Source organism: Ambystoma mexicanum, chromosome 13 (genome assembly GCF_040938575.1).
Source record: "Ambystoma mexicanum isolate Mex_15411 chromosome 13, UKY_AmexF1_1, whole genome shotgun sequence".
NCBI classification, from domain to species: domain Eukaryota; kingdom Metazoa; phylum Chordata; class Amphibia; order Caudata; family Ambystomatidae; genus Ambystoma; species Ambystoma mexicanum.
Genome location: NC_090938.1, coordinates 531,738,804 through 531,751,405, shown reverse-complemented (window position 1 = coordinate 531,751,405; position 12,602 = coordinate 531,738,804).

The following is a 12,602-nucleotide window of genomic DNA, read 5'->3' as shown; positions in this document are numbered from 1 at the left end:
ATCAGGACCAATGAAATAGAGAAATATAAACAGGCATTGAGACACCCTGATAAATCAGTGTATGGGACTGAACCCTATAACCAAGGTCAGATGCCCCCCCATCAAGGACTTCATGACAGTTACCTATGAACTCCCAGGTACAGATTGGAACTGACCTCATTCATAACACTGATAGAGAACAGGGAAACATGAGACAGCTGGACCTGCCTATTCCTAGCCAAACTGATCCAGAAGGCCAGTCCTTATCTGGTATTGATGAATATTTTTACCTCTTACAAACAGAAGGGAAGGTGATCAGACCAGTGTGTCCTGGGAGACCAAAAATAATCTGGTGAATACTTCTGACCCTAAAAACCATATTATGAGAATATCAGAGACTTAGACTTGCAGAAAATGATTTTACAAAGGGAGCATCTCACCCGCTTCTCTGAAAAAGAAAATTCAAAGCTTCAACCTAATAGGGGCATTCTAAAAACCTGCACGCTTTCAGGTGAATGGGGGTATTTCCCCGACTATCTAGAAGGGGGGAAAGTACCAATTGGCAATGGTCTGAAGAAAAGACTGTGTTCTATCTTGTGCCTAAAAGTGACGACAGGTAAAGTGACCTTGACAGTTCATGGCGGCACAGGCAAGGGGAGTCCAGACTCTGTGATTCTGGGAGGTATTCCCAATTTCATAGAGATAGCAAGTGTTTAGGAGACAGGGAATAGAGTCCAATAGTAGCTCTGAGTCAGAAGGTGAATGGACTCAAGTGTAAAGACAGACAGCAACCCAGAAGGGGTTTTGTTAAAGACCCAATCAGACAAATCAAAGCCATAAAGGGCTTCCTGACCCCATACCATAGGAATGATAAGTATTTGGTGTGGGAGCACTTGGAACTTTATGAGCAAATGATGTTTGAGATCAAAATTGAAGTCAATTGCATGGAGTTTGCAAAATTGACAACCCGTAAGGCGGCCGAAGATCAGGCTCCTAGGGAGTTTGTACAAGAATTAAAATGTGCATTTGCAATGGGCGTGGCCTGGCTGAAGTCTAATGGAGGTCTGACCCCGTAGCTCTGCAGCCCTGTGATGAGTACCAGCTTGCTGCATGCGCTAAGCCATTGTCAAGAACCATTCTAACAGGAAAGCTGCATCGGAACTTCTTGCATTGGTGAAACTGAAATTTGAAGCCCCGGGGAGCTTCACATCCTCCCGAAGTCAGCCCCGACCCACTCGGCGGCCCATCCGGCAACTGGAAAAGAAATGGCTGCCACAACTCAACAAAGCGCAGCACTAGGATCAAAGCACTGGCAGAGCCAGAATGAGGGACGAGATTACACGGCCCCCATAAGATAGCCACTTGGGTATTAAGCCCTGAAGCTGGAGAAGCACCTGCCCCCCACCCCCGTAGAACAGCACAGCTGGGAACCCAGATACATGCCATGCCAACAGGAAAACGGAACAGCAAAGCAGGTACGCGGGGCACACTCTGGACTGCGAAATACAAGGGCTCCCTACCCGTATCCTTCATACCTCACCGTAGAGGCGTGCGCTTTCCTAAAGCCACGCCACGCGCCCAGCTTAGCCTGATTTGGAGGTGAAGAAAGGTAAAGGGCAGTGGCCCCGGACCAAACTAACAGGCCACCAAGACACCCAACCTAATGGGAACACTGAAGGGTGAGCAAACAGAAACTGTCAAAGGTGCTCCGAATGGAGCAAACCCAGAGTTAAGCAATGACTTGCAAGGAGTTTTCCCTGGGCCCTAGGTTTACGAGGTGACTGTAACACAATGGAGTAGAGAAGCGATAAGCATGGTACATGAGAACCCCCATCCTCAATCTAGATGGCAGAGCCACAGACTGCTCACCCACAAAGAGCCCTGAGAAAAGAGACCCTGGGGGCTCAAGCTTTCAGCTGGCTTGGGACTCAACACTGAAAAGATAGTGAACAGACACTGCTAATAAAGAAAAATAGCACAGTGGGTTACCCAGAGAGTGCAGGACATCTAGCAAAATTACCTGAATGCCACCCAGGATATAGATCAGAAAACCGCATAATCAGAGCTAACAGCAAGAGTGAAGCCCTCCACTCCACCTCACCCAGATAATCCTTGGCAAGCGCCCTGTTAAGAAAATTCATATATGGGCAAGATGAAGGCAGGCAAAGCTACGGAGAAAACAGAGGCTTCCATCAGAGACATGCTCCAACACCCAAAGCCACCAGCAGAGGTTGCCAGCGCTAGAGGGGAAAGCCCAACCCGCCATCAAAGGAGACATCCTGTGCCTGTTCCAGTCCCTACAAAAAGAGATGGCGTCAATGACAAAAGACCTAAAAAACTCCTTTCAAGAACTGTCTCATACCGTACAGCAAAATTAGTCCAAATTGAACGACTTGGAAACTGCCTTCTGCGAACAAACACAATCGCATGACCAGCTCGAGCATAGGGTGGCAGCGTTGGAATCCTACCGGTGCATAGCAGAAGCAAAGCAGAAAGATGCAGAAAATTGCTCTCGCAGGAACATCAGAGGAGTACCGAGAGATATCCAAGACTGTGACCTGGAGGGGTATGACAGAGCTCTATTTCAGGAGATACTCGGAGAAGAAACGGCCAACCTTACACTGGACCGCCCACATAGGGTGTTCACCAACTTCCAGATGAGTCAAAAGGTCAATTTTTTCAAAACTAAAGACCTCATCTTCCAAAATGCTAGAGCAATGGGTGACCTACTATTCCAGGGTTCGTCTCTTCAGCTGTTTCAAGACCTTTCTCAAGGAACAATACAACATTGTAAGCTAGTGAGACCACTGACCACATGGCTCTCAGAAAAGGGAATTTGCTACAAATGGGGCTATCCATTCTGGATCATGTTCCAAATGGATGGGTCCCAACACCAATTCACATCACTTAAGGTGGCGAAGAAACCCTGAAGATCCCTGAGGTGGACATACACCTACCAGAAGATCAGGGCTCATAAGCCTCAGCAACTCAATGATCACAATTAAAGTCGAGGAAGAACAGAGAATGCATGGACAAAAGAGAAAGGAATAGAGAGACAGAGGCTTCGTACTGAATGGCGAGCTTAGTGATCTAATTCAATTTAGCTCCTTCAGGAGCCCAACAGAGACCTTGAATGTGTGAACATTCCGAAACTATGATACCAAGCAGTTGAATACCAATGAAAATAACTGTACAGGCTGCAGCAAGCTGAAACTTTTACATCCATCTATACTTACAAGACAATAGGATTGAGTGCCCTTATTCAAGCAGATTGCCTGGTGTTGACACCACACAGGGTTACTCTATTTTTGTTTTTCTTTTTTCCCTTCTTTTTTCTTTTATTTGTGTGGTTATACATCCAGAAATGTATTAGGAGGTATACTTGACCAAGAGTTGGAATATTACACAACGTCCTCAGGAGGGGAGATGGTATAAGGGGGCTTTAACAAGACTTTGGCTTCTATCTGAGTGAGAACACTGTGGATGGTAGACCAAATTACTAGCAGTACCAGTGATTGATCTAATCCATGTCTGATATAAAAATTGTTTCTATAAATGCTCAGAGGCTAAACTCCCCAAGGAAAAGGAATGGAGTCCTCTCCAAATTAATAGAGCTCAAGGCGGACATTGCCCTGCTCCAAGAGACCCATCTGTTGAGACGAGATGAAATAAGAATGAGATCATGTTGGTTGCTGCATCAGTACTTCACTTCATCAGCAACTAAGAAAGCCGGAGTAGCCATGTTAATAATTCAATCTCTACATTTTGAACAGGTGGAGGTGCTAAGAGATGTCATGGACAGATACATAAGGGTAATTTTGCGCATAGCAGGGAGAGACCTCACAGTGGTGTCAGTGTACGCACCAATCAACATCAAGCTCAGTTCTATACAAACCTGTTTCCTCAAATAGCACAATTTCAGCAAGGGGAGCTAGTAATGGGAAGTGACTTTAATTTAGCACTTGATGGTGGTCTAGATGGGTCCGGCCCAGAGTCCTCTGTTGAGATGGCAAAAGCGCCCCCCTTCAAGCGAGCCATCGCTGACTTGAACCTGGAAAAACAGTACTTCCAGGAAAACCTCACAGGGGAAGTGCCCATCTCAGGGGTATGGGAGGCTCTCAAACCCACTTTAAGGGGAGAACTGATTAGCATAACCACAGCCCGCAAAAAGCTATTATCCACCCAGAGAGTCCAAGCTGAGGAGAAAGTGACCAAATGGGAATCCCAATACAAGCATGATGGGGCCAGGAAAACATATCGGCAACTCCAAGTAGCCAGAGCCGAGATGAAAGCATTGTGGGTGGGCGATATTTCCCATAAATTACTTCGGACTAAGCACTTCTACTTTAGCACCTCCAATAAAGCATCCCGGATACTAGCCTACAAACTTCAAACACAGCTAACTAGCACTATCATCGGAGTCCTGCAAGACAGTGGGGAGCTGCTACATACTAAAGAATCTGAGACGATACATATTCTATCTCAGTACTACTCCATATTATTCACGGCGAACCCATAAGAAAACCCACAGCGGGAGACCTTTATTCGAGAAACTCAGCTCCCGCAGGTTACAGACGAACAGACAATCTCTAGATGCACCCATTACAACAGAGGAAATAGCATATGCCATTCGCTCCCTCCCGGACAATAAAGCACAAGGACCGGACGGCTTCACAGCCACCTTCTTTAAATATATTTCAGAAGTCCTCTCCCCCATATGGCAACCTTGTTTAACTCCTTCGCTGAGACGGAGTCGATCGCACCTTCTATGGGGGAATCGCTACTGACCCTGCTCGCTAAACCAGATAAAGACCCAACTCTATGCTGATCTTTTGTCCCGATCGCAATCCTCAAATATGACTCCTGACTCTATTCAAAGGTACTGACTAGGAGACTGGCCTTAATTCTACCAGAACTGGTGATGGCAGACCAAACAGGGTTCATACTTGGATGCCAGCCATATGCCAATATCTGGCGTACAATAGATATTTCGGCTTGGGAGCAAAAACACAAACAAGCAATGGCTTTTCTCTCAATTGACACTGAGAAAGCGTTGGACCGCCTTGATTGGTCCTTCATGTCCAAGGTCCTGGAGGGGTTCGGGTTAGGCCCACGTTTCCGTAAACTGGTAATAGCAAACTTTGTGTTACCATCTACAAAGATTAAAGTAAATGGTATTCTCTCCAATCTAGTGCATCTATATTGAGGAACTCGACAGGGGTATCCGCTGTCCCAACTGTTGTATGGAACCCTTAGCCTGTATGGTGTGCTTATCCGGGAAAACATTAAGCGGTGGAAATAGTGGGCCACCACCATAAGCTTGCATTGTATCCACAACCATAAGCTTGCGTTTTATGCAGACGACATCCTCTTTTATATGCAGAACTCCCGAACCACACTTCCACACATCGTTTCATTACTGGGGTGATTCTGCCAGGTCTCAGGCTTTAAAATTATGTGTAACTAAATCCATGATACTCAATATTACAGAGTTATTGTGTGAAACGGTCAATATAAAGTGCCTCCTTTGTGATTAATGTTGGCTTAAGCCTAGTGCTCTATGAAGAAAACCGTGTTGCAAAGTTCTGATTTTGTATCGACTTCACTGCCATTTTAAGATTCATCCGCCATTTTGATTTCTGTTCGTACAATTGTGTTCTAAAATGGTGGACTGTGTTTTCAACTTGCAACCAAGCCTCCTGACCTTTGAGTTCTGTTAATGTTTAGGTTGTCCAAGAGCCGACTGTTTAGACTAGGTAAAAAGACCTTGCGCTCCATATGAACTGCCATTTGAGTATTGTCTGCGCACATAAGACTCATCCCTGTGTACACATTGGGACAATGTAAAGTAAACCTCAAGCTTAGACACAGGCCGAACTGCATTGTGTTGGAATATAGACAAAGGCTTATGGTGGGATCCGAGAATATACACCACCGTTGTAACTTGATGGAAATGCAAACTTATGTAATCCTTCTGCATGTTATTGTATAAGCTGTATGTGAACTAGGCACGAACTCTAGACTACGAATTATTAACATGAAGAGGGGCTGGAGAATATTATTCGAAATTGTATAAAAGTATGAATGTTTAGATGTCCAGCACTCTCTCACCTCTCATTGTCAGGCTGGTATACGTTGTGGGGTGTTGAGAGCCAGATAGCTATCTGTGTTCCTTTGTAAACTGTACGGAATAAAAGATCTGTGAATCTTTTCAGCCCGTGATTGGTGTATTTCATTTGTGGTACTCAGCCTCGATATTTCTTTGCTCTTACAATTGGAAGTGGTTGCCCACTTAAAGAGTACTTTTCCCTTCTCATGGGCTTCAAAAACCTTAAAATATCTAGGGGTGAATCTGACTGTCAAATATACAGACCTTTACACGACTAACATTATTCCACTTTTCACTAGGGCCATATGAGATTTAGTAAAATGGGGGAAGTTTGAAATCTCCTCGTTTGGGAAGATAACAGCAGTCAAGGTGAACCTACTACCACGTTTACTGTATGTCTTCCAGGCGCTACCAATCTGAATACCAAAAATGGCCCAAAAGGATCTACAATCACAGATATTCAGCTTTACATGGTCCCAAAAGAAGCCAAGGGTAGCCAGACGTACATTGATGGCTCCCAAAGTGGCAGGGGGACTAGCTGTACCAGATGTCGAAATCGATCTATATGCGGCCCAGCTAGCACCGGTCCTAGAGTGCCAGAAAGCATCCCAGACACAGAAAACTAAACATTGGGTGAATATCGAACGGAGTGTCATGGTAACCCCTTTACCTAAGGAATGTTGGGTTTCCCCGAATGTCCGCAAGAGAGAGAAAAGCGGGGTCTTCTAACTTCTGGCACCACATTGGAATATTGGGACAAAGCTGCGCGCAAATATTCAGTGACAACATTTCCCTCATCTAAGACAGGACTATGGGATAACAAGAAATATCCCCCGGGCTTTGACCGGGGCCGATTTATCCACTGGAAAGCGGGGGGCCTACACACACTAGGCCAGCTGTACAGAGACAATCATCCCCTCACATTCGAAAAGTGTGAGCAGGCCAACATGGTAGAGGAGAGGGATCGGTTTGAGTATTCGCAACTTCGCCACTGGGCAACTCAACCACAAGTAGCATCCGTGGGGAAACGGGAGACCACCACTTTCGAAGATTTGTTTGTTGGTGACCACCCGAGAGCAAAGTTGGCAACTCTTTATAAGATGTTAAATGGTTCCAGGTGCAAACCCCCACACTCAAATATGGCCAGGTGGGAGGAAGATGTACGGAAACCTATAGATGACCTCACAAGGTTCAATATTTGGACGAGAGCCAATAAGACTTCTCAAACTGTTCATCTCAGGGAAAACAGTTTTAAGCTATTGCTCCGCTGGTATCTTACCCCAGAGGGTATACATAAAATTACCCCGACCCTCCCCTCTAGCTTCTGGCGATGCGACGTGCCTTCAAGCTCCTTTTTCCACATGTGATGGGAATGCAAACATTTTGGCAGAAAGTAGTCACCCAGTTCAAAGAAATTTGTGGGTTTGAATTGGAGATGGATCCTCTGGTTTTACCCCAGGGAAACAAAGACACACATGGCTACTTCAAATTAACAAACCAGAAGCTCCATATTAATTACCATCTTCCTGGTAGCGGCATGTTTAGTAATTGCGCAACACTGGAAGTCAGAAAATATGCTGGGCATAAAAGAATGGTGGGCCAAAATATGGTATGTAGCTGCCATGTCCAAAATTGACGCAGCAATGCAGAGAGCAATGTCCACGTTTCTGACAGATTGGGCCCCACTAATCACATTTGTAAATAACTGATAATACTAGCATTCATCACAAACTGCATGAGATGCCCTCCTTCTCACTATTGTAGGAAGGGCAATGCCCCGAATTACTTGCACCCCAACAAATGTCCTGATCCATAAGCTATACCTCACCAAATGTTCTCAAACAATATGCAGGGATCTATTCATGAAATGTTTTGTTTTGTTTTGATTTACCGGATTTTCATTATGCTTTTCATTATGCTTTACTTTGCTCGTTATTGGAAAAGTGCCGATAGTTATGTTTCAAATACATGCTTTGGAAACCGGTTGGATGGGACAGAATATTGTACTAGCGAAATGCCAGCATCAGAGATAACCTTATTAATGGAAATGGTAATTTTTACAACCCTGACTGGTATTGGCACCAATGTTACGGTGACTAAAGCAATGTAGTAAATGTTTAATTAAACTTTTAATGTAAAAAAAGAAATGTGCATTTGCGAATACTTCCAGGCGGGTGAACACGAATAATAGGAAACTTGTGACCAATTATTATGACTTTGGGACCAGACACCTTTATTGGAACACCGGTTGATGCCGAATATTATTCTATTGATTTAGGTAAGAAAATCATCAGACCAATTCCAAACAACTGTTTCTACACCAGCGACGGTATTCCTCCAGAAAAGATTTGTATCGGTCATGGGGGGAATTTTTGGTGTACTCCTTTTGCCTTTTGGGGTGGAAGAGGTAACATCATGGACGTCATTTAGGGGTCACCATGGGTCGCATCTGCAACCCCTGAGGTCTCCCTTGCTACACCTGTGGTCTACTTGGCTATCCCTAAAAATGATTACTATTATTATTATTTTTTTTAATTGAGACTCATGGGCTGTGGCCAGCAGCATGTGGCTCTTTGTTTTTGGAGTGGCTGGTTTTGTGATAGCTAAAGCGGTAAGATAGCTCAGTGGTTTGAGTGCTCACTGCTGCAATGTGTATGTGAGAGCTACAGGTTGCAGGTTCAACTCCCGGCAAGGTCAACTCAGCCTTTCATCCTGCTGAGGTTGATAAATGAGTACTAACACAGGGTAGGTGATTTTGTATGTATATTTGTTCTATATTAAGTGTTTTAGCATATGTTCTATATAATAATACATCATTATCGTTTGGCCTTCGACATCTGCTTGCATTCACAGTCATTTGGTAATATGGGCCTATACACACTGATATTAACAGTACATATGGGGATCCATTCTTGTATGAAGTCTGTATCACTTTACAGTGATATCATAACCATATTTTTCGTAGTGCACTTAGAAACAATGCTATGGGACGCCACTTCCTGTTTTGTCAAGGGTTGAAAGGTCGTGTTCCATCGCTTCCCATGATGTCACTTCAGGGTGGGGTCAAATGACATCACATCCTGTGATGTCATAAGAGGTCAAGGGTCATGGGATGTCACTTCCGCTACCCCTGGCATTTTCGTGAAATGACGTCCCTGGGTAGCCTGTAACATCAGGAAGGTTGAAGTGGTATTTTGAGCTAACAACAACTACCTCAGATCCATTGAACCCCATGTTCAGGTGAACACCATAAAAATCGATCTCTCCACCTAACTGGAGGATACCCCTAAAATTGCCAAGCTCATGGTCTTTCCAGGTTTCAAGCAGACGGTTGAGGAGCCGTTGATTAATCTTGCTGATGCCGTTGAGACTAAGGAGTAAAGGCACAAACTGAAACAGGCATTCCTGAACTTCCAGGATATCTTTTCAGTACACTCATATGACTGTGAACGCACATCTTTTCATTCAACCACCATACCCATGGATCCAGAGATGACTCCAGTATTTGTTAGACAATACTGGTTACCTCTCGCGCCCATGTAGACACTCACAGAGATTATTAAGAATTTAGAATCCTGTGGGATAATTTGTACGATCCACAGTATCTTTAACAACCCGGTGCTGTGGATGTTAAAACCAAATGGGCAATGGAGAGCATGTGCAGACCTGAGGGAGTCGAACTAACAGGTCCACATTTCAAGATGGCCACTTCCCTACATCGATTAGGACCTCGACCAGATCCAAGGGTCAAAGGTGTACACCACTATTGACCTGACCAACGATTACTGGACAGTATCTGTGAGTAGGAAAGACAATACAAGCTTCCCTTTAACTTTGGGAGGCAGCAGTATACATGGATCCCAACACCCTTTGGATAAATAATCTCTGGAAATTAGTTCAACATCTTCCTGCATAAAGCTATGCCCGATTTGGGTGAAAGGTGAAACCTGGCCTATGTAGTTGATGTCTTGAACAAGAGCTCAACGATGGAAGAACATATAGTATAAATCTGCTATGTTCTGACCCCGTTGCAGAATGCCAGAGAAAAACTGTCCTTTCAGAAGGCACAGTGGTGTTAGACCTGAGTGAATGTCTTAGGGCACAAACTCACCCCTGAGGGTCTCCACCACAGGCGAAGAAGGTGGAAGACTTATTGACATGAAAAGACCCTACTACTCTGTGAGAATTGAGAAGCCTTCTCTGACTCACTAATTATAGTTGAAATATCAGTGAAGACTACACAGAGGTCACTCCACCCGTGGTCCATTTATTAAAGGACAGTGTCAAGTGGGAGTGGGGTCAGCAACAATCCGAGGCAGTTATAAACTGAAAAGGAGCCTTTCCCATGCTCCTGGTTTGGCTTAACCCAACAAGAATAAAGAGTTCTTCTTGGAGACAGGGTTTTCAGATACCTGCCTGATAGCCGTATTGTATCAAAAGCATGACATTGTCAACCAAGTGATCTCGTACGTGAGCAAAACCTTGTCTTCCATGGAGGAAAAATTCAGCGACTGTGCAAAAGCACTCCTGGCGATAGTGTGGGCATTGAAAAACTACCACCCATTCATCCAGGGGGAGCACATCATCGTACAGACTCCTCACCAACCCTTGCAGTACTTACAAAGTGATAGGATCTGGGTGGCTAATGTAAGTAATTCCAGAATTACTTTGTGATTTCGGTCCATGCAAGGCTTTCCTGTGGAGGTCAGATATGGCCAAAACAAGAAGAGTCTTCTTGCACAAGGATTGGCAGACTTGCATGATTGTGCTCAAGAAAACTGTCTTGAGGACGAAAGTCTAAGGACCAAAGACCTAACTTCCCACACAAGGTCTATGAAGAAGACACGTGTCAGGGGATGCCCACAGTTTATGTGGATGGGTGCTTCTACCATGTTGGTAATAACAGGGAAAAAGAGCTTGTGGCAGGCATTGGGAATGCCTGGGTGAAGAATGCCCAAGAACCCTCTGCTGGTTACAAAATTGGGACGTGAATAGTCAGGTGGCAGAGTTGATGGCTGTACACCAAGCTATCCCCATTGCAGTATACCACCAACTCAAATACTGGTCATAATCACTGACTCTGATTATGTCAAGAATGGGTTTGTGGAACAGCTGATTAACTGGAAGAATCGAGGCATGCTTTGTGCTAACAATGGGAAACTGATCCAGTCGATTGATGATCTGATGACCTTAAATGGGATGACCATCTATTGGAAGAAGATAAAATGTCATTACAAAATAGATGGGCCAGATAAGAATGGGAATGACCTGGCAGACCAGTTGGCTAAAATTGGAGTTCTGCCGGGGGATTTAATAGATACAGAATGCTTTCACCGGGTCTCAAACTCATGCCAATAGTGAACTCTCGACTGCGCAGTGGAGTAAAGATACCCCGGATGCAGTTTTGATCCATGCACAAAAAAAGAACCTGATTATTGGAAAATTCTATCAACACATTGAAGACCTTGTGAGTTTTCCTCTAACAGAATCAGATTATCCCAGTAAAGAGGATCTCTGGGTGTTGATGAAGTTTTCCAAAATGTTCAGAATCCAAGATGGTTTGTTGGTACGGAGATCCCTTTCTGGATGTGACCAGTGGGTGGTACCTACCTAATCCGAAGCCTGATGTTGAATCATGCGCATGACTGCCGGTCATGGGTGTTTCACACAACATTGGATATCTTGCATGGGGGAGCACACCTGCCACACATGGGCCAGGTGCTCAACATATATCTAAATGGGTGTCTTGTGTGTGTACAATTTCAGCCAAATTCCCCCTTCCCCACACAGAGCTCCCATCCAAAAAACCGAATGGCACCCTACTTGGTCAGATTGGCAAGTCGATTTCATCGGGCTAGTGATTCGATCTCTTCTAGAGAAAACAATTATATGGTGAATGTAACATGCTTGTTTACAAAGTGTGTAGTATGTCTTCCTGCCCCAAATTATAAAATGGAGACAGCTGCAGCGCTAATGATCAACCACATCTTCTCTCGTTTTGGCCTCCTGCAAAGGACTGAGTCGGACCGAGGAAGTCATTTTACCAGCAAAGTGATGACAAAGATGTGGGCGATTCTAGGGGTAAAAAGAAAACTACACATCACCTACCACCCGCTTCAAGCAGAGGGGTTGTGAGATACAACAAAATGATTGTGAGCATCCTGAAAACGTTTGCGGCTGACTCTAGTCCCAGTTGGGACATTTGATTAATGCTTGTACTGATGGCTATTAGGTCTACACCATCTTCTGCAACTCAAATGTCTCCATTTGAGCTTATGACCAGGCAGAAAATGATGTTACCTTAGGATCTGCTCTATTGAACTCAGAAGCAGACACCGATTAACGTGTCCACTACTCATGACTACATTGAGAACCTAAGGAAGCACCTCCAGCAGACTTTTGCTTATGCACAGTGCAACTTAGAGGAGTCGGCTGAAGGAATGAAAACATATTACGACTTGAAGACCACCAAAAAGAAGTATGAGGTAGGAGACAAGGTTTACCTGTACAATTT